The 26,725-nt window shown below is 45.1% G+C and overlaps 1 long non-coding RNA gene across 1 annotated transcript; it reads right to left on the reverse strand.

Annotated features, from left to right (window-relative positions):
• Positions 1 to 5,236: 5,236 nt before the first annotated feature.
• On the reverse strand, positions 5,237 to 15,843 carry LOC124089672 (uncharacterized). The gene is made up of 3 exons (XR_006850829.2): positions 15,688 to 15,843; positions 13,982 to 14,027; positions 5,237 to 5,982 (listed from the first exon to the last, which is right to left on the reverse strand). It is a non-coding gene; the product is annotated as an uncharacterized LOC124089672 (long non-coding RNA).
• Positions 15,844 to 26,725: the final 10,882 nt, after the last annotated feature.

The raw sequence follows: 26,725 nt of genomic DNA on the forward strand, positions 1-26,725 counted from the left end.
GATTGCGTGGGCAGGCCCAGTGTAACCACAAGATCTCTCAAAGGCAGAGGGGGAGGGAGTCCCAAAGATAGCATGTGCCCAGGGCTTAAGCACTGTCCTGCCTTTGGAGGTGGGGGGGCCGCAATCAGAGAATACGAGGAATGCAGGCAGAGCCCTCTGCCTCCCCTAGGCCTCCAGGAAGACTGTGGCCCTGTGCATGTCTTGATCATAGCCCAGTGAGCATTGTGTTGGACTCTAACTTACTGAACTATAAGATAATAAATCTGTGTCACTTTAGGCCACTAAAAATGTGGTAATTTGTTATAGAAGCAACAGGAAACAAAGAGAGCTTCCCAGACACTGTCAGGAGAGGAGAACAGGCTGAGAGTCTGCACACCCCATGATTCCCGGGATGGGGCCTCAGCTGATTGTCACGAGGGTGTTAAAGGGCAAGACCCACGAGGAAGCTGTGGAGGCTGGAAGCACCCAGGATACACACCTGCCCAGCACGGACCTTATTAAAGACCTTAAGCCTGAGTGTGAGTTTGCATGCGAACAGGGAGAAAGGGCTGGCAGTCCCCCGGGGCTCCTGGAACTTCCTTCCCCAGGGGGGGATTCCCAGGGCAGGGCCTCAGCCACGCAGGCCCTGTGGTCTGACGTCTGGGCCTTGGAGAACAAGTCATATTAGCTGAGCTCCTTCTGAGAACCACAGCTTCCAAGACTGCCAGATCACCTGCTTCTGATCAACAGGACCAAGATGCTCAGGGAGCCTGATCACAGCCAGACCCTCCTGAGCAAATGCCATGACTGGAGTATGTCACAGCCTCTGCCACCCAAACCCCTCACCAGGCCACATAGCCACTCCTGGCACCGGGAGGTCGTGAGCATCCTTGGGCCCAGTCCCTGCAACCCCCTCCCCTGACAGGGTGTAGAGGGCACTGCCAAGACCCTTTTCCACTCCCTTTCCAGTGTTCCCACCACCAAGCCTTTGCTCCAACCTGGAGCCACTCTGTCATCTGAAAGGGACTTGACTCAAGCCTCTTAAGATCCATTTCCTGTTGGTGCTAAGGCTTAGCTTTCAGGCCACAGTGGAACCTCCCCTTTCCCCCTCACTGTTAGAAGCTTCCCTAGAGTTTCTGGGTGCTGACAACATCTCCCAACAGGTTTGTTCCTGAGCCAAAAACCCCTGGGAGGTCGAGGGTTAGCCACGGCTAGACGGAGCTTCAGATGGTCAGGGTGCTTCTCTGGGAGGCAGGCTTTGGGTCTTTGTCACCATCCCACCAGGCTGCAATTACCTACCTCATCTCTTAGCAATGGGAGCCCAACAATGTTGACGCCTAGCACCTCATAACACCTGGACCCCACTTTGCCAGTCTGGAAGCTTCCCTGACTCCCTTCCCATTTTACCCTCAAAAATCTATAAAGATAACTATGAGATCCCATGCCTCTTGTCACCACAACATAGCTGTCCGACCTTTGGTAAGGCGCTGAAGTACTCCAAGCCTCATTCTTTCATTCCTCGTGTATTTATTGAGCAACTACTGTATGCCAAACAGTGATTCGGGAAAGCTGCTGAAGATACGGCAGTAAGGAATGTAAACAAATGCCTGCCCTCGAATGCTTACATCCTAGTGGGAGGAGACAGACAATGAAGGTCAGCGGGCAGCAGGTGCCAAGGTCAAAATTAAACCAGGGAAAAAGGGTTGCCAAGTGACAGAGGCAGTCAGGGAAGACCATACTGCAAAAGTGGCCACCCACCCTCAGGAGATGACTCCCTTCCTTATTGGTAACTCAGTGACGGCGAAAACAGAACTCACTTCATCAGGCTGACGTGAGGACTAAATGAGTCAGTGCCTGCCGGGTACACAGAACCCTGTCTGTGCTGTAAGTACTTAATAAATACAAGCTATCCTTATGATCATTGCCTTGATCAATGCCTTTCTGGGGATTTCAATGTTTTTCAAACATCCAAATTAGTTTGTGTCAGGAGTTTAAAGATGGAAAATATGATCTGTAATATGATATGTATAGGACGCCAAAAACTCATAACAGACATCACTGATCAATTCCCGCATCCCTGAGCCTGAAAAGCCCCAGAAATCCTTCTTCACATAGTCCTTTAGGCAGTCCCCATCCAACGATGGGAATTGGCAGGTGAAAAGAAACAAATGTGGCCAGGGACAGCTTCGTCTTTTGAATTCCTCCTATTATTTTCATCCCCTCACTATGTGACAGTAATTTCCTCCGTCACCAAGAGCTGATATTCACTTCATCCATCCTTCCTGTGAAATGATAATCACTATCTGCTTTGAGTTCAAAGAAAAGAAAACTGCACAGTGCCTATGGGGCTTATGTAAGATAAGGCAAAACTTATGCTATTAGTTGTCCAGCGATTTTGTGTTATTTCCTTGGGAAAATAAAAAGTCTTGACTTCCTGCGTTCCTCCTTTTCTTAATATGACAACAAGTCTTCATGGACAGGTGTGACAGTGGATCAGCTGTCCTTAGGGAAGAAAGAGGCTTTCACACAAAGTCCTTGCGCCCCCTGTATAATGGTAAAATCCCCGCAACCCAACAGCGGCTCCTTCTCACCCCACATTCTCTTCTGCTTGTTTAGACAGTTCAAGCCTAAAATTAAGTAGCACATTAGAGTACTGATACTCAGAAGCCTATCAAACACCAGACCCATAGAATTTTCTTAGAACAAAACCAATACAACTCTTGTGTAGAGAATGATTATACTCATCCATGCAGACCATGTGTCTGAAAGGGAGATTCCCACAGGAAAACACAGCCAGAGGAGACCATGCTAGTGTCTTTAAACTAGAGTCTTCCTGGTTCTCCTAGGCGCTAGGAGGGGTCCCCCCAAGGGCAAGTCCAGTGAGGACTCTGGTTCTCACTGAAAGCAGGATTTTACCCCCAATTTTTGTTTTTTAAATATCAAACTTGCAGAAAGGTTGAAAAACAATTGAACAAACTCCCATTTACCCTTCACCAATTGTGTGGGGATGGGGAACAGCTATTTTTGCTAAGCCATTTGGATTAAGTTGCAAACAAAGGTCACCTCACCCCTAAAATACTTCACCTGCATCTCTTAAAAAAAGGATATTCTCTTCGCCACAATATCATCATCAGAGCTAAGAAATTTAACATGAAGATAATGTTTCTTAATAGACAATTCCTATTCAAATTTCCCCAATTATCTCTCAAATGTCTTTTACATCCTTTTACAAAAAAATAATTATCCTGCATTCAATTAAAGTTCACACATTGTGTTTGACTGTTTAACATATTTTTAATCTAGAGCTGTCTCCCTACCTTTTTTTTTTTGTCTTTCATGACATTGACATTTTGGAAGAGTCCCATGGACTATCCCCTAATCTCTATTCGCCTACTGGCTCCTCGTGAGGCAATCTGAATTAGCCACTTTGGGCAAGAATACCACATAGGTTTCATGTTCTTCCTAATCCAGCACAGAATGTCAGTTTGTCCCATTATTTTGTAAATCTAATTTTGATCACTCAGCTAAGGTGACATCTGACAGCTCGTGTCTCTACAACTAAGATGTGATCTATGAGGCGAAACTCTAACATCCAGTACCCAACAGCCCTCATCCATTGGCATTATCACCCTGCGGTCACGTGTTTTTTAGAAAGCCTGATTCTCTAATTCTATCACTCCTTCTTCAATGATTAGCTGGCATTCTTCTGTGAAGACAAGCTGAAATCTGGGTTTTCAACTGTTATAAGTCACATTTAAAACAGCAAATGTCTTCCACTACAAATGTAATAGTGCGCACAATGCACCGTGGAAGCACCAAAGCATTTCCAAAAGTGGAAAATGCCACATTGGTGGTCCCCAATGTCTTCCTCTCCTCCCTCTTCTTCCCTCCAACTGTTCCTCTTACTGAGCCCTTGGTTGCCGGTGTGAGTGGAACAGCTTCATGTACATCCTTGCATCCAGTTGCTCCCAGCCACCCTATAGGTAGCTGTATCAGTCCCGTGGTGCAGATGAGGAAACTGAATCATAGAAAGCAACTTGCCCAAGGACATCCGGTGAGTGACAGACCTGGGATTTGGACTCAGACCCATTCAATGTGAAAGGTCATGTTCCTGCCCAACTACATTCCTAAACTATTGAATCCTCATTTTCATAGACAGATGCAACAGCTGCAGCAGCCCTTGATAGTTATGGATTGCTAAAGAATTCATCCTTCCTCCCAAGTATCAGCAACGCAAACTTAAAAGGTCAAAAGAATCGCAATGAAATAGTGACTGTGGTGAATCATTTTGTACCTTCCTCTTTATACAACAACATTTCCCAAATTATCTAGAGCTGTCTCCCTCTTTGATAATTTGGGAAATGTGCATTTCCCAATGAGCATGCATTGCTTTTGTAATAGATATAAATAGTGCTTTAAAAGAGAAAAAAAAAGTGATTGGACAAATTTCTAGATGTCAGATTGAGAAACACTCCTCCTGGGGGCTGTCTGTCCCTATCAGAGCCAGGATCCACAGGGCGGACCCATGGGCACCTACCTGGCATTATGTGCTAGCAGGTGACAATTTAGCAACGTACGTGACTCATCATCCACCAAACCAATTGGGGGAAAAAATCCACTTCACTACGGTCCCATGTTTCCAGAGCCCTAATCCCAGCCCACTTTGTGCCACGTTCCAGGCAGCTCTCAAGGTCAGAGAAGCCTGCGCCCCGACCTCAAATTGTTAACAAAGTAAGAGCAAGACAAGGAAACACACAGGAAACCAACGCGAGAAGGACGAGATAAGACTGCTCAGTGGCAGAAGAGCGTGACCATCAGCTGGGAAGGTGAAATACAGAAGAGTCAAGAAATTTCTAGAAAGAATCAGACCAGATGGTCATTACTCAGAGATTTTATAAATTCTGGGTCTTTGAAACTTTCCCATAATTCTTATTTTTGTTACTCCCTATCTGTTGCCCTATAGCCTTCAGGAGAGAGAGAGAGAGAGAGAGAGAGAGAGAGAGAGGAATTAGTAGGGAGGTTGAATTCCATTACAAACCCATATATAATTCTGAATGACAAAAAGCCACCATAAGACAAGTCCCACCGTGAAGAGCCTAGAAGTCATGACTTCTACCCTCAGAACCAGAAAAAAACGGAACAAACTGAAAATCAACCACTTTCCTTAGATCCCTTGGAGAACTGAAGTGGGGGGGTGGGTGTAAATCACCCACCTGAGAACAGGAGACAGGAATTGTGACTTACCTGGAACAGAAGCCACCCCTGGAGGCAGTAGGAGATGGTAGGAACATTCGAATGGCAAGTGACAAATTGCTGGAGGCTAACGTGGACTAGTTTGGGTTAAAAATTCTTAGTGTCCAGTCTTAGGGGTCCCTGCTGTCTCTCTGGGTTTTACTGCAGGAGCAACCCACCAGGTTCTCACTCTGAAGATGAGAGAAAATCCCCAGGCTTCAGACCCAGAGAGGAGGAAAGTAACCATTTCACAATACGCCCAAGGAAAAGTAACTATTTTGAAAGCCCAGAACATTCTGTTCCCTCACCAAGGCCTAGCGTGAAGGGGCACGGCTCCACCAGGACCTTATCTTCTGTAGGAAGGGTAGTGGGACAGCCTGGCCCTCTAGTCTCTCGTCGGGGCAGAGAAAGAAGGACCAAGAACCACTTCTGAAGGCCACAGCCCAAGGACTCAGGCCCAGTAGTACTTTTCACAAGATTGTAGAGCACTCTCCTTCCCCAACAGCTGGTGGTATTAGTTTCCTTGGGCTGCCATCGCAGACACGACCCACCAGGTGACATAAACAACAGAAATTTATTCTCTCACAGGTCTGGAAGCTGGAAGTCCAAAATGAGGACCTTGTCAGGGCCACCCCCTCTCTTTCCCTGAAGGTGCGAGGGAAGAATCCTTCTTGGTCTCTTCCTGGTTTCTGAGGTTGGTAGCCATCCACAGGATTCCTTGGTTTGCGGCTGTATCATCCAATCTCTGTCTCTATTGTCACATGGCCTCTCCTATGCAGGGGAGACAAAATTTTATCTCTACATCCTTAAGATTTTAATCTAAGCCTAAGAATTAAAGTAACCTAGATTTTAATCTAAGCCTAAGAATTAAAGTAACCTAGATTTTAATCTAAGCCTGAGAATTAAAGTAAAGTAGGACAGGAGAAAAGCATGCAAATGTACTTAGTAAAAACTTTATGTGACCCAGGAGCCCTCAGGAGGAGATTGTTTTGGACCCTTTTGCGTTGCTGTAATAGTTAATAGCATGCCATGGACGGGCAATCTTAAAAAAAAAAAAAACAGTCATTTCTCAGAGTTGTGGAGGCTGGGGAGTTTAAGATCAAAGTGTCACTTACAAGTTCATTGTCCAGCAAGGGTCCAGTGTCTACTCCAAAATGTGCTGCGTCCTCACATGGCAGAAGAGCCCTGCCTCATTCCTTCTTAGCAGCTTTAATCCATTCATGAAGGTGCAGCCCTGGTGACACCTCCCCCTAGGCCCCACCTCCCAACACTTGGAGGATTCAGTTGCACTGGGGACTAAGTTTCCAGCACATGAATTTGGAGGGACATTCATACCAAAGCAGAAATGAAGACCTGAAGGAGTAGTCAAACACTTAATATACTGAATTGGGCAAAAAAAAGGTAAGATGTGAAAATGTGATTAGGCAAAGGGGTGTGAGCTGGGGTTGTTATAGGAAGGGAAGGTTAGTTTAACCAGGTTCATTTGTACAGATTTCTCTCGGCTATGAATTTTGTCTTTAATGATAAGAATGTTACTTTCCTATCCATGTTCATAGCAGCACAATTCACAATAGCCTAACTATGGAACCAGCCTAGGTGTCGTCCATCAATGGATGAATGAATGAAGAAAATGTGGTACATATGCACACAGTCAGCCACAGAGAAGAATGAAATCGCATCATTTGCAGGAAAATGGATGGAACTTGAGAACATTATGAGTTAAAGGCACTCAGGTGGTCAAGGGACATATGTTTTCTCTCATAGGTGGAAGCTAGAGTGGAAAAGGAGTGGGGAATGTTTGTTGGAGAGGTGTCTCATTAAAGCCAAAGGGAGATCAGTAGAATAAAGGAAAAGGATGAGAAGGAAGAAGGGGGAAGGGAAGGGGGAGACACTGGGGAATGATATTGGCCAAATTATATTGCTCTAATGTGTGCATGTACAAATACATAACAACGAATCCCACTTACGTTCAACCATAATGTACCAATAATATATAAAAAAAAAATGCCTTTTTCTTCCTGGTATAGGGAGTACATCATCCATTCGGGGAAGGCGGATATTATCTGCTACCTTCAGGAAGAAAATGGGGAAGACTGGAGTATCCTTCTTATTTTACTTTTTTGGTTTGTTTTTGGTTTTTTTGCAGTACCAGGTATTGAATCCTGGGGTGCTATGCCACTGAGCCACATCCCCGTATTCCCAGCCCTTTTTATTTTTTGAGACAGGATGTAACTTGTAGAGGCTATTCTCAAACTTGCAATTCTCCTCTCTCAGCCTCCTGAGTAACTGGTCTCATGAGGCTGCCCAGGCAGGCCTTGAACTTTCAATCCTCCTGCCGCAACTTTTCCAGTAGCTGATATTACTGGTGTTCTCCACCACATCCAGATGTACATGCTATTTTTTTTAAGTTAACTTTAACTTAAATAATCCTTATACAAAGTGGGCCATTTGGGAGTGGGGAGATGTACTGAATTCCTTCACTCTGTGTCCATGTGTATCTTTGTCTCTTCTTTTAAAGATGTCATTTGATTTAGGACCTCCCCTAACCCAGTATGACCTCACCTTAACTAATTACATAGGCAAAGACCCTACTTCCAAATAAGCCCACATTCTGAAGTTCCAGGTAAACATGTATTTGGGGAAGACACTCAACGACAGGCTCCAGTGTAATGAAGTAGATGACAGCTGAGAGAGCTGTGCGACACTGTGACACAGGTTCCATTTAAGAGGATGTGCTTAGGGAAGCCAAAATCAACAGAGAAGAACTGTCCCCAACATCGAAGAAAGAGAACTGAAGTCACTGGCCCCTGTGCATACAGCAAACCTTACACAAACCTCAGTCCCTGGTCAGATCAGAAAGCCTCACCCTGAAGGCCTGATCACCTCCGGTCCTATTAGCACAATCATGTGTCCAGAGTTCAACAAAAAATTACAAGACATGTTAAAGGCGATTAAAAACTCAGTCTGTAGAGACGAAGCAAGCATCAAAACCAAACCCAGATCTGACCCAGATTTTGGAATTATCATCTAGGAAATCAAATAACTATGATTAATATGTTAAGGATTCTAGTAGAAAAAAATAAGAGATTGTGCAGGAATGCACACTGTTATTTTTGTTACACATAACAAAAGCAGAGAGATGGAAACTCAAAGAACCAAAAGGAAACACTAGAAATCACATCTGAAATGAAGGGAAGAAAATAGGACAGAACATCCAAGAACCAAAGGATGATTTTTTTATTTATTTTAATTCTTATTTTTATTTTTTATTTTATTTATTTTATTTTATTTATTTATTTATTTATTTTTTGGTGCTGGGGATTGAGCCTAGGGCTTTGTGCATGCAAAGCAAGCATTCTACCAACTGAGTTGTATCCCCAGCCCCAAGGACAATTTTAAAAGGTATAATATATGTAATGGAAATGTCTGAATGAGAAGAAAGTAAGAAAAGAGCAAAAGTATTTGAAGTAATAATGACTGAGGGTTTTCCAGAGTTAGTGGGAGACATGAAACCACAGATACAAAGAGCTCAGAGAATAATAAACAGAATTTTAAAAATGTATTCAAACTGCAGACAACCACAGACATAGAGAAAATCTTGGAGAGAAAAAAGTCAGGGGAGAAAGCCTTACCTGTAAGGAACAAGAACAAGAGTACATTGGATTCTTTATCTGAAACCTTGCAAGAAATTGAAATATTTGAAATGTGTAAGAGAGCTTTCCTCTACCCCTCCCAGGTTCAAAACTAAGACTTTTTTTAAAAAAACAAAAAACAGATTAACAAGAGAAAACCATGCACATTTATTTTACATGACATGGGAGCCGTCATAATAAAATGAGACTAGAAGAAAATGATTAAACTTGTGATTTATCTTTTTATGCTAGGTTTGATGAAGAGTGAACAATCATGGGGAAATATGGTTGGACAGAGTATGATACAGTGGTAAACTGGGGGAAATTTAGCAAGTCCTCTTTGTTCAGATCCTTGACTCCTTTCATCTTCAAAGATCAGGACAGTCCTTTCCTCTGTGAATAGGAACAGCCTCTCACATGATGTTTTATGACCTACTTCAGGGGAAAATTGAAGGAGGAGGGGCAAAGGGGTCTTCTCCCTTCTGCTGTTCAAATATCAGGGTGGTCTGAATGAGTCCCTCCAAACCTCATGTTGAATCTAATCCCCACTCTCGTGGCATTAAGCCATGGGGCTTTAAGCCAGCCTCAGCAACTTAGTGAGGTGCCAAGCTACTCAGTGAGACCCTGTCTCTAAATGAAATATGAAAATGGGCTGGGGTTGTGGCTCAGTGGTGAAGCACCCCCTGGGTTTAATCCCTGGTACAAAAAGGGGGGAGAAAGAGGTGGGGCTTGGAGGAAGGTAATAAAATATTAGTTGGATTCAAGCCCTGATAAAGGAGGGTAAATAGAGAATGTAACCCCCGCCACCAGGTAAGTACATTGGTATTTGCCCGTCTGCCATGTGAGGAAGCAACCAGGTGCCATCTTGGAAACAGGAGCTGCCCTCACCCAAACACCAAATCTTCCAGCTCCTTGGTCTTGGAGTTTCAGCTCCAGAACTACAAGAAATAAGTTTCTGTTGTTTATAAAATGACACAGCCTCAGGGACTTTGCTGTAGGAGTCTGAACAGTGAGTGCCGTATGGTGGGGTAACGTGTCCTGAACCCTATCAGTTAAAAACAGACAAAAACCAAACCCACCAACCTAGAACTCTGTACCCAGTGAAAAAAGTGAAGGATAAATGAATACTTCCTTGGACAAATCAAAACTGAGGCAGTTGGTTTCTGGAAGCCCGGTGTTATAGGAAGTGTCAAAAGTTCAGAGAGAAGGAAAATGACAGAAGTCACAAGCTCAAAATTACTTACAGAAAGGAAGAGAGAGAAGGAATAAATTAAGGCAAAATAAATCCTTTCCCTTTTCTTGTTCTTAATTGAGCTAATAGATAATTGTTCAAAGCAGTAATAGCAACAATGTATTGGGTGGGTATAGCTTATGGACAGTCAAATGAATGGCAGTATGTTATAAGGCCTAGGACAGAGGAATCCAGAATACCTTGAGTATGTTACCTGCACTCCCAGGAAAGCTATGTAGCAGTGTTTGATGGTAGACTTAGATTCGTTGTAAATGTCCACCTGCAAACTCCAGGTCGACAGATCAGTAAAAGATGTCTCACCGATATACTAAGAGGGGAGAGAAAGTGGAGCCATATGAGAAGCTCAGTTAAAACCAGAGAAGGTGCAAAAGGAACAGAGGTTTGGAAAAATAAAGAACAAGTGCAACCAATAGAGAGCAATTACAGACCAATCATTATCTTTAAGTGAATGGTCTAAGACCGATTTAAAAAAAACAGACTGGATAAAAAGACAAGACCCAATTACAGGTTGTCTACTAAGAACCCACTTTAAATATAAAAACAGAGAGAGAGTAAGAGTAAAGGAATAAGCTGGGCACGGCGGTGCACACCTGTAATCCCAGCAACTTGGGAGACGTGGCAGAAGGATCGCAAGTTCAAGGGCAGCCTCAGGAACTTAACAAGACTCTGTCCCAAATTTTTAAAAAATTACATATATGAAAGGCTGGGGGTGTAGCTCAATCCCCAGCATCAAAAAATAAAAATAAATAAATAAAGGTAAAGGAAAAAAGCCTTTAAGAGGAAAGAAATTTTCCTGGGCACAGTGGTGCACGCCTGTGATCACAGCTACTTAGAAGACTGAGGCAGGAGGGTCCCAAGTTCAAGCCTTAAGACAGAAACTGAACATCTAGGAGACTTTGTCTCTAAACCAAAAGGGCTGGGGGTGCAGTTCAGTGGTAGAGTGCTTGCCTAGCATGTGTGAGGCCCTGCATTCCATCCCCAGTACCGCCAAAAAAAAAGAAAGAAAAGAAAAAGAAGGAAGGAAATTGTGACACATGCTTCAACATGGATGAGTTTGAGCATGTCATCCTAGGTTAAATAAGCATAATGCAAAGGGACAAATAGTGTATGGTTCCATTTAGGTGAGACACTGGGAGTGGGCACATTCACAGAGAGAGAAAGCAGGATGGGGTCCCCAGGGGCCGGGGCTAAGGAATGCCTTGGAGGTCTTGTTTAGTGGGTATAGAGTTTCGGCTTTGCGAGATGACGAGAGTTCTGAGCCACTCCCATGCCAACCAGACTCTACCGTGAGTCTGCCTGGGGATGAACAGCGCTGGGGTCTGCACAACCACCTGAAGGTCAATGAACCGCACACTTGAACACAGTGCAGGTGACAAGTTTTACATTATTTTTATTTTGCCACAATAAAAACTAGTTTGTTTGTTTGTTTTCAAATAAAGGATTGGGGGAAAGTAAAGGAATGCATTCAAAGAAAGCAAGCTGAGGTAAATATACGTATGTCAGACAAAGCAGACTTCAGAACAAGGAAAATGGAAAGCAGGAAAGAAGAAGGGCATTACATTATGGTAATAGGGTCTGTCGCCAAGGAAGTATAAAAATCCTTCATGTGCATGTGCCTAACAGTGCCAAATTAAGAGGGGAAAACTGATAGAAAGGCAAGGGAAAGTAGAAAATTGTGCAGCTGTTGGAGATTTCAATACCCCTCTGTCAATAGTTGGCAGATCTAACAAACAGAAAACCAATAAGGATACAGCTGAATTGAACAGCACCCGCAGGGAATGGGATCCAGCAGGCATTTATAAATATTTCATCCCAAAACAGCAGAATTCACATTCTTTTTTATAATTTTTTATTTGTTTTAATTAGTTACACATGTCAGTACAATGACCTTGAGATATCATACATTTGAATCAGATGGGATATAATTTCTCATTTTTTTGAGTGTACAGGTTGCAGAATCACATTGGTCATGCAGTCACATATATACACACAGCAATAATAATGTCTATTTTATTCTGCTGTCCTTCCTTCCCCCCTTCCCCTCCCCTCCAGGGGGGAAGGAAGGACAGCAGAATAAAATAGAATTCTCATTCTTATCAAGCTCACATAGACCATTTGCCGAGAGACCACATTGTAGGTCATGCTAAATAAGTTTAAAAGGACAGAAATCATACAATGTGTGTCCTCTGCCACAACGGAGTTAACAATAGAAAAGAAGAAAAGAAGAAAGGGGCTGGGGATGTGGCTCAAGCGGTAGCGTGCTCGCCTGGCATATGCGGGGCACTGGGTTCGATCCTCAGCACCACATAAAAATAAAATAAAGATGTTGTGTCCATCGAAAACTAAAAAATAAATATTAAAAAAATTCTCTCTTTCTCTCTCTCTCTCTTTAAAAAAAAAAGAAGAGAAGAGAAACTAGAAATCAATATCAGAAAGATAGCTACAGGGGGCTGGGGATGTGGCTCAAGGGTAGCACGCTCGCCTGGCATGCGTGCGGCCCGGGTTCGATCCTCAGCACCACATACAAACAAAGATGTTGTGTCCGCCGAAAACTAAAAAATAAATATTAAAAATTCTCTCTCTCTCTCTCTCCCTCCCTCTCTCACTCTATCTTTAAAAAAAAGAAAAAAGATAGCTACAGAATTCCAAGATATTTGGAGATTTAACACCACACTTCTAAATAACACCTGGGTCAAAAAAAAAAAATCTTAAAAGAGCTTTAACATATTTTGAACTAAACCAAAATGAAAATACAATCTATGAAGGCAGTGATACGGCAGGCATCTAAGTCTCAGCTACGTGGGAGGATGAGACAGGAAGATCTTTGGAGCCCAGGAGCTTCCGGCCAGACTGGACAATGCAGTAACTTGCCTCTTAAAGGAAAATCAGAAAGGCTGTGGGTGTAACTCAGTGGTATAGTGTTTGCCTAGCATAGGCAAGGCTCTGGTTTCCGTCCCTAGCACGACACAGAAAAGGAAGGAAGGAAGGAAGGAAGGAAGGAAGGGAGGAAGGAAGGAAGGAAGGTAGGTCAGCTTATCAAAATTTTCCAAATGCAGCAAAAACAGTATTGAGAAGAAAATTACAGTGTTGAATGCACATATGAGAAAAAATATCCAAAAATTAATAATCTAAGTTTTTAGCTGAAGAAACTAAATAAATAAAAGTAATAAAAACCCAAAGTAAGCAGAAGAAAACAGATGGTAAACACCAAAGCAGAAATCAATGAACTTGGAAATAGGAAATCAATAGAGAAAATTAACAAGACCAAAAGAGGTGATTCTAGATAAACTTCTAGTCTGGCTAATCAAAGAGAGAAGAAGTAAATTGCTAATATAAGGCAGAGACAGGAGCAATCACTACTAATCCCATGGATAGTAAAAGGAGAAATAATATTTTTAACAACGCTATGCTTATGAATGTGATAACTAAGATAAAATGTATAAATTTCTTGAAAGATACAATCTACTGAAATTAAAACAAGGAGGAACCCATAACCTGAATACCTGCATCTATTAATGAAACAACAAGGAAACTTCTGGAACTAATAGGTACCTATAACAAGGTTGCAGACTACAGGTTGATAACCAAATGTCAATGACTTAAAAATGAATCCCTGCATCTACCAATGATACCCAGTCAACAATTAAACAAACTTTCAAAAAAGAAACATTAGTTAAATCAGTCAAAATGGAAATCTTTATGTATATTTTACCACAATTTTTTTAAAATTAATTTTAATATCCATGATAAAGAGTGTTCATATATTATCCAAACTAGGACACTATTGGGGTGAAAGTGGAGGCTTTTACTACACTGGACCCCAGGGATAAAGGAGATCACCCTGGGTGGCTCCCATAGCCCCCAAATATCCTGGCCCTCCGCTTACCTCAATTGGAAGCATTTTGTAGTCTGGCAATTATTCAGCAGGGTGACTGTGGAGGAAATTGCAGAATTAAAAGTGCTAAGATATAATTATGCCTGTTCTGTAACCTCACATTTTTTTAAAAAAAATTGGCCACTGAATTTGTTAAAATAAAATTGCCACAATAATTTTTCAACAATTTTCAGATTTATGGTTTTATCGCAGTAGCGCATTCTACGCGGGGACTCGGGGCTGCGCTCTGAGGGGGCGTCCTGAGCCCAGCTGTGGGTGCGGTGCACTGAGCCAGGGCAGCGCCGCACCTCCTGCCTCCGTGCCCCGGCCTCCAAGTCAACCCCGGCCTCTATTCAACCCCGGCCTCCACGTCAACCCCAGCCCTCCTTCAGGCGGGTCTTAGCAAAGGCTCCCACCAATCTTCCTTGATTCCCCATGGAGTTTCTCCTCTTCCAAATTCTCCAGGGCTTCTCTTGGTGTTTTCGTTCATTTTAGGCCAATTGAAGAATCCACAATGAAGAGAAGGGTGTTAACTGGCTCCCAGCAGCGGAGGCCGGGAAGTCCCTGAGCAGGGCGCCAACACCTGGCAAGGGCCGTCCTGCTGCACGGTTCTAAGCGGAAGGCGACAGGACAAGAGCCGAGAGCACAGGGGGCCAAACCTGCTCCCTGACAAACCCACTCCCTGGACGACGCCCTTTAAGCCCCCAGGAGGGCAGAGCCCTCTGGTCCCCGCACTCCTTATCATCCCTGTCCCCCGACACTGTGGCACTGGGGATTGCGTTTCCAGCCCATGAACTCTGGACACACGTTCACCCAAGGCTTTAGACAGGAGGATAGCAAGGTAAGACCCGGGCTAAACGATTGACGTTAATTAGCATTAAAACAGCATAATTACAACCATTAGCCCACCGTAGGAGAACCCCTGGACCTGCCCATTGAACCCTGGGCGGTTCCCCTGGCTTGTCAAGAGCCAGTGGAGGGCTGGAGCCCACGGTAGAGAGCCAACCCGATCTGGTTCTTGGCCGTGGTGGGAACCAGCGATTCACCCGAGCGGTTCTCATACAGGAAGTGGTAATGTCGCCCTCGCTGCTCTGACTCACGGGGTGTTCCTGCTCCACAGCCTGAGCTCACCAGCACCGGCAGCCCTGAGCTCAGGCGCCGCTGAAAGTCCCCCGGGGGGCTGGCTGTGAGAAGCTCGCTGTCCCCATTCATGTGGTTTTGTCAGGACGCCTGGATTCTCAGGCCTGGGCCAGGCTATTGCCATCACCTAAATATTTAAAAAGAGCCCTAAAGGTCACCTGTCCCGATGATTATTTCACACCCCTCACCCCACACTTAATAACGCCACCTGTTTTTCTAGATTCCCATGAAACATTGTAAGTGTGGCCAAGGGCTGCAAAAAGGTGGGTTTTGGGGGGTTGGGGTTGTGGCTCAGTGGTAGAGCGCTTGCCTTGCACATGTGAGACACTGGGTTTGATCCTCAGCACCACATAAAAAAAAAAATTAGTAAAACAAAGGTACTGTGTTCCATGTTCAACTAAAAAAAACATTTTTAAAAAGTGGGGTTTTGGTTTTTTGTTTTTTGGATTTTTTTTTTCTTTTTTAAGCAAACGTTTGGCTAACATCATATTTAGCAAATAACAGGATTCTCCTCCTATAGCCTGAACCTCTGGGGTCATCAAGTTTGTGTATCAATAACAAAGACTAATCTTACTTACAGGAAATTGGAAGTTTTCAGCAGACCTGGAAGCCAAAGGGCATGTCCTGTGACTTCCCAGCTTGTGCCAGAATGAGGATACACCCACTGGGATGGCTGTAATCAAAACAAGGAAAATAGCAGGTGTTGGTGTCCACGTGAAGAAACTGCAGCCCTCGCACACTGCTGGTAGAAAGGTATAAAAATGTATAAAAATGTGAAATGGTACAGCTGGTGTGGAAACAGTTTGGCAGTTCATCAAAAAGTTAAACAGAGGGCCGGGGTGTGGCTCAGAGGCAAAGCACTTGCCTAGCATGCAGGTTCATGAACCTCTGGGTTCCACCAAAAAAAAAGCTAAACAGAATTGCCATATAACCCAGGAATCTCATTCCTAGGCATATACAAAAAGAAGAAAGCAGGTATTCAAACAAAAATTTGTATATGAGTGTTTGAAAATTCATCAGAATTCCCAAGATGGGACAAAAACATAGAAGCAGTCAGCTGTCCCTCAGCTGATGGGGTGAGCAAGCTGTCATTAACAGAGATGGAACCGTTTGTGTCTCTCCACAATATCAGGAGTTATCAAACAGTAGTAAGCTCACAGCCACACCACTGTACCGGCAGCAGTTCTCCGAATACTTGGGGGTCACCCCCTATCACAAGCTGGGCAATCACAGCTTCCTCTGTTCCAATCTTAACGTCTAATATCTATGACCCCCTAGTCACCCGTCACCACTTTACACAATTATGTGTGTAGGTCACAGAAAGGCCAAGGATGGGTAAGGCAGCCTCAGAGGCTCAGGGGGCTGAGCTGAGGGCGGAGGCAGAGGCAGGTGGGAATGCAGAGCCCCTGTGGGTGGGCAGGTAGGGTTAGGAACAGCCAGGGAACAGCTCCAGGCGCAGAGCTGTCCAAGAGCGGGAACTTACTCTAGGCCCAGGTCCCAACTGAGGGCAGTGTGGCAGGGTCAGCTTGGAGTGGGCCTTGCGTGACGGGCACAGGCAGGAGAAAGCGCCCTCCACTAAAGCCCAAGGACAGAGGTTCTGAGGTCCACCACTGTGGCAGGTTTCCTGGGCAAAGCTCATGATGAGTGACCAGGTGACTGGTCAGGATGCTGTCCCGTCCAGTCATGGGGTGCCCTACTTTTGTGGCCCTTGAGGGAGGGGTGCTTCACGTGGTCTGGTGTGTGATAAGCTCATGGCCTGGTTATTGCAGTGTGAGTTTGACACGCCCATGCATCCGTGAGCTTCTGGTTAGTTCTGGAAGTCCACAGGTGAGCATTCTGATTAGCACAACGCATTTGTTTATCGGTTTATGCCTTACAGCTGTGCCAGGGAGATGGCGCCTGTTTACTTGTGCAAACAAGGTGTAGAGTCCTCTCACCTCAGCACTAAACTCAGAATGGAGCAGCTTACGGACAACCCCTGCTGACAAAATGGAGTAGCAGAGGCTCCGACACAGCCGAGAACCGCTGCTCTGTACGTGGTGGACTAACTCAGAGCTGCCCACACACAGGCAGTGCTAATCCACACAATGGAATAGTTACCCTAAAAAGGTGGTACCATTGCACACTGCAACATAGGTGAAAGCGTCAGGCTAAGTGAAGGAAGTCAGACCCAAAAGGATAACACATATTGCATGATTCCATGAAATATCCAGAACAGGCAGTTTGGGGTTGCCAGGGTTGGGGATAAGGGGAGATGGGAAGGGACCGTTTAGTGGATATGAGGTTTCCCCAGGTGGTGAGAAAACGTGATGCATTCACAACATGGTGAATGTACTGAAAGTTGCTGAAAGTTCACTTTACAGTGGCAAAAGGGGTGAATTTTATGTTGTATGGATTTTGTCTCATTCTTTAAAAAGCCTGTATTAGACTAAGCAAGTGTTGGCATAGAAACTAATTCTTTGACTAGTGCTGAAGACCAGTAGCTTAGTAAGCAATTTTATTTATTCATCATAATTAGGCTTTAAGCTGCTTTTTGTCTTTGAAGGCTTTTAGAAAGAAAACCAAATTAGGTCCATTTCCATGTCCACCTGTAAAAAAGGAAATTTTTATTGTTGTTGTTTAACTTGTCTTTTTGTTGTTGTTGTTATCCAAATGAAAAAAAAAAAAACAACTTTTTTTTCTTGTTTTTTTTTGTTGTTGTTGCTGTTCATTTGTTTTTAAAGTATAGTTCTGTTCATGTTCAGAGAATTCAAATATCCAAAGGAAGCTTCTTTCACTAAATTGCCTTTATTACCAGGGAATGTATTAGTACAAACTAATAAATACATGCTATATAAAAAGAGGTGGGAAAGAAAGAAAGTAGCTCTCTCCTTGCCACATTTCATAATCTTCCAATCCCCTTCTCCAAAAGCCATCTCCAAAGCCACCCGTGTTCCAAGAGACACAGACAGCTGGAGGCCAGCCAAAGGAGTCAGCCCACAGCAAGGCCACAGCTCTCAGCCTTTGCAGGGTGTGCCAGATCCCGAGTACCCAGGTCTTCCCCATGCCCCAGCCCCTGGTGTCCCAGGGTTTCCCCAAGTAGACAATTGATAGATTAGACAAAAACCAACAAGGAATGGGTTTCACACGAAGGCAGAGTGTTCCAACATGGGAAGGAAAGAAAGTAGGCACCAGGGATCCTTATCAATAGTAAATTTCAATGACATGATGAGGATACGCAGTGTACTCTATTTTGTATCAAAACGAGAGAAAATAAGAATGTGTAGGTGTACTTCAAGCTCAATGGGATCATGCCAGAGGCAGGCCAGCCTGAGGGATCCTTCTGGGCAGAGGCAAGTCCATTCGAACATCAAAATAAATAACGAAACTATCTGATCATAACATTTTTAAACCCATGAATCCGCCGGGAATAATTTTTGGGAGAAATACAGGAACTGTAAAACAGAAACAAATGGAAGGGTTAACTGCAGAGTGGAGGAACGGGGCGAAGGGACAGAACAATCCAGTCTTCTGCCTTTTTGTATCATTTTAATTTTTGAACCATATACATGTTTTACATATTCAAAAAATAAAATAAAGTTTTAAAAGGATGGGATAAAGCAAACCCTCACAATAGAGTGCAAACAGAAACAAACCAAACTGATATCATATCAGAGTGACATCGTAACCCCACCGAGCCAGGGATTAGCTCAAGTCCCGAGCACACGGTGGGTATGTTCTGAGAACAAAAGAACCACAAACACAAGCGCCTGCTTTCTGTAGTCACTGTTCGTAGTGACATTGGTCTTGTAATTCTGAAACTTTTATGTATGACATAGTATAAAACAAATAAGCAAATATGTATTTTACTGGAAGAGAATAAAAGATATTAGTGATAAAGTTAAAGAACACTCTGTACTGTTAAATTTGAGTTGGAAATGTCAGTTTGAACTCACAATTTTTTTTTTCTACCAGGGATTGAATACAGGGGAGTTTTATCACTGAGCCACATCTCCAGTTCCTTTTTTATGTTTTATTTAGAGACAAGTTCTTGTTAAGTTGCTTAGGGCCTTGCTAAATAGTTGAGGCTGGCTTTGAACTCATGATCCTCCATCTTCAGCCTCCTAAGCAAGCCTCTAGGATTACAGGCATGCTCCACTGCACCTGGTTTGAACTCATGACTTTTTTTTAATAAAATGGGATTTGTAATTCTATCTGCCGAGGGGACAAGATTGACAATACCCAGCAGCAAGGGATACACCCAGAGCAAAGTTCCCTGTTCTCTCCACACCTCTCACACTGAAGGAATCAGAGCCCCTAGGAAAAGCGGCTGGTTTTAGGTTTGGGGCAGGAAATGTACAACATGAGCCTAGAATATCATGTCCCATCACAAAGCAAAAAAGTACTTCAAGCTAAATGGGATCATGCCAGAGGCAGGCCAGCCTGAGGGATCCTACTGGACAGAGGCAAGTCCATTTGAACATCAAAATAAATAACAATACTATCTGATCATAACAGTTTTAAATCCATGAATCCACAGGGAATAATTTCTGAAGGGTGAATTTTTATAGGGGAAAAAATGCCAACTAACAAATGTAAAAAGAACCAAAGAATTGAAAACCACCATTTTTCAGCCCCTAATAGAGTAGTTGATTTGGGCAAGCACCTCTGATGACTGATGAAACTACTGGGTATTGGGTTGATCTTCTGAGCACATGAGGATCCTGCGGATTCCCTCGTCACAAAGCAGGGAAATGGAGAGAGGCTTGGTGCTCCAGCTCAGATCAGCAACAGGGGCACACCAGGCATTCTCTGCTTCCAGAATGATGCAATGAGTGGGTCACCTGTGTGATATTGTCCCCAAGACATTAAACCCACATTGTGCGTTCTTAACCAGAGCATGATCCGAATGCAGGCCATTCTACAAGACTCTTCAAAAGGAGAATGTCACAAAAACAAATAGCAATCGCAATAACAAAAAAAAGCAAGATACTGCTTTAGATTCAAAGAGACTGAAGACAAAACAACCAAACATCATACGTGAATCTTAATTGGATTCTGGATACAGAAAAAAATCCATCCCTAAGAGCCATCTGGGGGACCATTGTAGAGATTTGAATACAGATGGTGTGCAAGATGCTATTATGGTGGTGATAATGGTATTGTGGTTTTGTGGAGAATGTCCTTATTAGGAGATGCTGAGACATTTAGAAGTGAAGCATCAACATGGAGACTTGCTTGCAAATCGTTCAGTAAAATAAAAGCTAATGAAAACAGAATGAGAGAAAGACAGCGATTCTGGGAAAATGTTAACAGTTGTTGGAGAGTCTAGGTCCTTTGTGCTCTTCTTTCAACTCTTCTGGAAGTTAAAATTTCAAAGTAAAATGTGACAGGGAAGGGGAAGCTGCAGGGTACACAGAGAAGGTCGTGGTGGAGTGGGTGACGCCCAAGGCCATCTGCCACCCACCACGGAGGAGTGCAGAAGGGCTCTCTCCATTACAGCAGGCTAATCCTTCTTTTGAAGTTTTCCTTCACTTTCTTTGACCCTCTTCTCCCTCTTTCAGCTCCAGTGCCTGGGTGGACACGGATCCCAACACCCTGTGGAAAGGTTTAATGAAAGGAAAACACACCTGGCAAACACAGCACAGGTGGAGAGGAGCGTCCCATGCCCCAGCCTGGGCCAGGGGTCCCCCCCACCCCCCACCCTGTGTTCCAGGCCTCGAGGCCTGTGGCTGGTCCCAGCCCTGCACTCTTATAGGAGGGTGGGAAGAGTCCAGTTCCGACCAGGGCTCCTCAATTTCTTATCTAGGACACCCGGGCATTGCTCAGGTGGCCTCGGGCTCTGCCAGGGTAGCCTCTGCTCCTCTGCAGCACCACCCTGGCCCAAAACTGCCTGGGTTCCTTCTTCCACTCATTTATTCAGTGATGGGACAAGTACTTCTTGTAGAGCAGTGCACCAGTCTCTGTGTTAGGCCCTAGGGACACCATAGGAGCAAATGTCATGTTCTCTGCCCTCACAGAGCTCATGGGGAAATTACAACTGTGACATGTACCACAAAGGGGAGGAACAAGGTGCCAGCAGAGCTGCTGATGGGGGAACTGTCGGAGGTGACAGCTGAGTGACAAGCAGTGCTATTTATGGTCTGGGTGTGGTTCCAGTGGGTCTCCCAGAGGTTCATGTGCTGGAAGCTTGGTCCTCAGTGTGGTGGTATTGGGGGGGGGGGGCCTGTAAGACCTGTAAGTGGGGCTCATGGAAGGTGGTTAGACCATGGGAATGCCACCCTGGGAGGGCTTAGTGTAGCTCTCAAGGAACCTGTTAGTTGCTACAAGTTACAAAAGAACAAGCCTGTCACCAGGCATGGTGGCACACACTTGGAATTCCAGTGACTCAGGAGGCTGAGGCAGGAAGATCGAGAGCTCTAAGCCAGCCTCAGCAACTTAGCGAAGCCCTGTCTTAAAAAAAAAAAAAAAAACTAGCCTGTCCTCCGAACTTCTCGGCTTCTTATTTTGCCGTGTGATTGATTTCTTCTTACACGTGCGTCCACCATGGGCCCTCTGCGATGTGTGGAGGAGCTGCAAGGCCAGTGCTGTGCTGAGTAAATGCTGGTGCCGTGCCCTTGAAACTGCAGGACTGTGAGCCAAATAAGCTGCTTTTCTTGAACAAGTACCCAGCTTCGGGTAGTTTGTTATAGCGGCAAAAAATGGACTAATACAAGCAAGAATACAATTAGTTTGGGGGATGGGGTGGATTCGGGGGATGATAAGAGGGAACGTATCAAGGGACACTCCCAGGGTTCTGCTTGTAAAACTGGATGGCGGTGACCTTCACTGAGACATGCTGCATGAAGCCTGAAGTGGAGATGGGAGTGACAGGCCTCTAGGCAGACCCCTGAACACATGGAGGAAAGGGCTGTGCTGTGCTCTGGGGGTGGGGGAGAAGACTGCTGTGTTCTTCCTCTGGGAACTGCCACCACTCCCACGAGGACACACACAAAAAGGGCTTCAGTCCAGTGCAATTTCCTTTCCTTTTGCTTTTCTTTTGGTTCTCAGGAGCAGGTTCTGGGCAACATCCTATGCCCCCCGTGACAGGGTTTCTTTGACTTGCTAGCAGAAAGGGCGTCTTTCCCTCATCTCCTAAAAGCAAGGTGCAGAGGGGACATAGAGGTGGGAGCAGGGTGGTGGCACACAAGTACATGTACACGCACGTACAAACACACACACACACACTGATGCATGATTATTTCAGGATTTAGTGGCCTACAGGTGTCCAGTCAGCTCTATAAAGATTAGAGATCATAGCCGGCACAGTGGTGCACGACTATAATCCCACTCAGGAGGCTGAAGCAGGAGGACTGGAAGTTTGAGGCCAGCCTCAGCAACTTAGCGAGAATCTCTCTCAAAATAAAAAGGGTTGTGGATGCAGCTCAATGGTAAAATGCCCCTGGGTTAAATCTCAGTACAAAAAAAAAAAGATTAGAGATCATTTTATTCACCCAAATGTGGTCAAGGGAAAGTCCAGTGGTTGTGCCTTCCTCCAGCTCATCCCCCACGGTCTCTAAGCCAATTAGAAACTCTTGCTGCAAGTACATTTTATGTGGAACACATCGATGACATGGAGACTCACTCCCAGGTGGACACAGGGCAAAAGAGGACAAAGCGGGCCGTGGGTGGAAGAAGGGTCTGGGAGAGCAGACCCTTAGGAATTAGAAAATGTGGGCAGGTCAATCATGAAAGATGACCAGACACCTGGTCCAAAACCAAGGTGCCAGCAGGGCCGCACTGCCCCGCAACACACACCCGAGGCTCCAGGGCAGGATCTGTTCCTTGTCTCTTCCAGTCGGTGGCTCCACATCCTCCTCGGCCTGCGGCTGCTAATCTCGGCCTCCGCCTCGCCCGTCCTTCTCCTCTGTTTGTGTTTCTCTCTGGATATCTCCCAGGAGGACCTGAGTCTCTGAATTTGGGGCTGATCTGGGTAATGGTCCCATGAGTCGTTTCATTCCAGGGTCTGCATGGTCCCTTTTTCCAAATAAGGTCATGTTCAGGGGTCTTGGGAATGCTCATAAGGAGGTCTTCTGGGGACCACCACTGAAGCCACTGCAGCATGAGACTTTCACAGACCATGGGGGAGGAGGCAGCGGTTAAACTTGCTTGCTTTCTGACTTGGTGCTGGCGCCTTGTGGCGAAGGCCACTCATACTGGGACTGCACTGAGAAACCCATCCCTCCCGCAGGCTCTCACTGCTGGAGAAAATAGGGGACATTCTGAGAAATACTCTTGGGCCCCAACCACCCCCAATCCCGTACAACTATGCAAAGGACCCCTCCTCTTCAAGCCCCGGTCTCTGCCAGCCATCCCAGGCCCCAAATGTCGCGCCTTGGGCCTGGGTCTGCACAGGCATTTTCTGGCTGCCCACCCTGGCCAGACCTCAGCCCTGGGAGAAGGCTCAGTTGGCAATGAATCCTGCATCACCCTGTCTTGGCATGCTCGGGCTGTTCTATGAAGTACCAGATTCCCAGGGAGAGAAGGAGATTCAAAAGGCAGTACTTGGAGCTAAAGCACCTGGGTCAAATCATCTTTGAGTTAAGATCTCCATGACCCAGAGAAAAATCCACTTGCCATCTAGCAAGGCAGGCAGGTGCCCCCTCGACCTGGCAGGTCTGATTTGAAGGCAGGCCTGCGGCAAGGCAGGAGGGAAAGGGGAGAAGGAAATCTTTCCCTTTGCTCCTTCTCCTGCAGCTGGAATTCACAGCATGTTGTTTTCATGGGCCTCATTCAGGGACCTCCCCACCAAGGGGGATTCTGGGTAAGCAGTATTGATAGAGTGCCTGTCACCCCCTCACCCATGTCAGCTCTCTTCCCTCTGATCAGCTGTCCTTCGGAGCCACAGCAGGAACAAAGGCCAGGTGTCCAGATCTACAGTGCAGCCACCTCGTCCAGGGCCAGGCACAGAGCTCACACCCAGGAGGTGCTCATCGAATGTTGGATGGCTCTGAGAATTCTTAGGTCCACCAATCTCAGTTGGGGGACCTCAGAGTCCCTGGTGAGTGAGAGTTCTCCAGATAAGTAGAACCAATAGAATGCAGAGAACCAATTTATTTTAAGGAATTGGCTCAGGATTGTGGAGGCTGGAGAACCTAAAACCTACAGGGAAGGCCAGCAGGCTGGAGTCCTGGGAGAATAGGCGCTGCAATTCCGGTCCAATCTGCTGGAAAAGTACCCCTCTCAGGAATGGCTTCTTCCCAAGATACTGAGAAAGAGGGGTGTCAGTAATTTTCTTAAGGCCATCAACTGCCTGGATGAGGCCCTCCCACATTGGTAGGGCAAATCTGCTTTATTCAGTCAACTTCCACCTACCGATTTAAATGTGAATCTCTTCCCCCAAATACCTTTACAGAAACATCTAGAATCATGTGATCAGATATCTGGGTACCATGGTCCAGTCAAGTTGACACATAAAATTACCATCACTTTCTTTCCCACCCCCACCAAGGCCCTTGGGGCTCCTTGAGGTGTCCTTTCTCCAAGTCCTTCTCACTGGCCCCCCTTCCAGGATGAGGCTCTTCCCTGACATGTTCTATTCAAAAAAGCCCCAGGCACCTGAACTCTGACTTCCTGGGCCTTTCTCTTTCCGTCTAGGTGAACCCCATCACTTTGAAGGCTCCAGAAACTACCTTTCCCCCAAGAAGCCCCTCCTAGATGCATTGGAGATTTGTAAGCTCCAGAGATAGGAGGAGCTCTCCCTGTCCTAACCCCTGCTCCTCCAGGACCTGTGGGGGTGGGGAGACACATGGACCCTGGATTAGGAATCTTACCTGATTTACTTTCTTCTAGAGCTCAGCAGCATGGGAAATTATAATGCTGGCCCCATCTGTTATTGCCTCTCTCCTACCAGAACACCAGCTCTAGGTGGGCAAGATTTATTTCATCCCAGAAAGAGCCTCGCCAGTGCCTGGTGCAGAGAAGGGCTCAGGGTGAAGGCACAGTGCAAGGTGCACAAAGACATAGATAGACACAAGCTCAGCCCTCTAGACAATTTACAATGCCCACCTATTTCCACACTCATGGGCATTTTCTTCATTTCTCTCAGCCTTGGAGCAGACATCCTTTACCCCTTCCCTGAGAGCGGGAATTATCTTCTCTCCGACCTGCAGTCTGCCCAGAGTTGAGTGTCCCAGGACATGTCAGCTTGGAGAAAAGGGACCAGGATATTGTGGGGACCCTGAGGAGGCTGATCCCTGTGTTCCAGCCCCACACACTCATCGGAGGAGTTCCACCGTTGCACCCACTTACCCCTGCATCATTAGGCTCCTGGGGACTCCCCCAGCCACCTTGATCCTAGAGATGACTTTAACGGGTTCCCGTCCCCTGTCCTGCAGCCCGGCAGCGCCTCCTGGTGGTGGACGTCGCTTTGGCAGGAACGGGCGGCAGGGCCGAGGTGGGAGCCAAGATTTCTAGTTAATCTGATTTGGGGCCAGGGGAACCGGGAATCTAGCGCGCACCCCTCCAACGAATATGAACAGGTCGCCTGTTCATTTCCTTTTTCTATTTCAAAAGTAATGGGCTATGAATGTCTTCTCTGATGTAAGGGGTGACTCAAAATGGGGTAGGGAGGAAGAGCAGGAGAAGAAGACTACCTCTACACAGGGAAGAGAGGTGGGAGGGAAAGGGAGGGAGAAGGGGAATTGCACAGAAGATGGAAGGAGACCCTCATCGTTATGCAGAATACATGTATGAAGATGTGAGGGGAAAAAAAAGAATAGTGTTACCTTAGATTAGGTAGAGAGAAGTGATGGGAGGGGAGGGGAGAGGATGGGGGGATAGGAAGGACAGTAGAATGAAACAGACATTATTATTACTGTGACTGCATGACCAATGTGATTCTGCACCTGTACACTCAGAAAAATGAGATATTATATCCCATCTGATTCAAATGTATGATATCTCAAGGTCATTGTACTGTCATGTGTATCTAATTAAAACAAATTAAATTTTTTTTAAAAAAAGTAATGGGCTATATGGTGACCCATGAATACGTAAATTTTTAAGTTTCTTTTTTTCTTTCTTTCTTTCTTTTTTTTTGGGGGGGGGTACCAGGGATTGAACCCACTGTGCTACATCTTCAGTCTTCAGCCCTTTTCTTGTTTTTTTTTTTTGTTGTTGTTGTTGTTGCTGTTTGTTTGTTTTTTAATTTTGAGACAAGGGCTCACTCAGTTGCTTATGGCCTCACTAAGTTCTGGGGCTGACTTTGAACTTGTGATCCTCATGCCTAAAGCTTCCCAAATTGCTGGGATTATAGGCGAACACCACCTCGACCCAGCTCTATGTATCAGTTTTAAAATAAAGTTTAAAAATAATAAGAAAAAAAGTAATTTACATTTATCATAAAAAATATATAAGTGAACAAAAAGAAAACACCATAACAAGTCACCAAATAAAAATACAGGACAAACACCAAGTTAAATTCAGATTTCAGATGATTGCATGGGGTGTGCTTATTCTAAAATACTATTCATAATTGATCTAAAATTCAAATTTAACCAGCTGCCCTGTATTCTTATTGGCTAACTCTATAAACTCTATATACTTAACCTAGTTATGCCTTAGTTAACACACTGAGACAGTTTTTTGTTACCCCAA

This window comes from Marmota monax, unplaced genomic scaffold (assembly GCF_021218885.2).
Source record: "Marmota monax isolate L192 unplaced genomic scaffold, Marmota_monax_Labrador192_F-V1.1 WCK01_AAM20220418_F8-fsc00041, whole genome shotgun sequence".
Lineage (NCBI taxonomy): Eukaryota > Metazoa > Chordata > Mammalia > Rodentia > Sciuridae > Marmota > Marmota monax.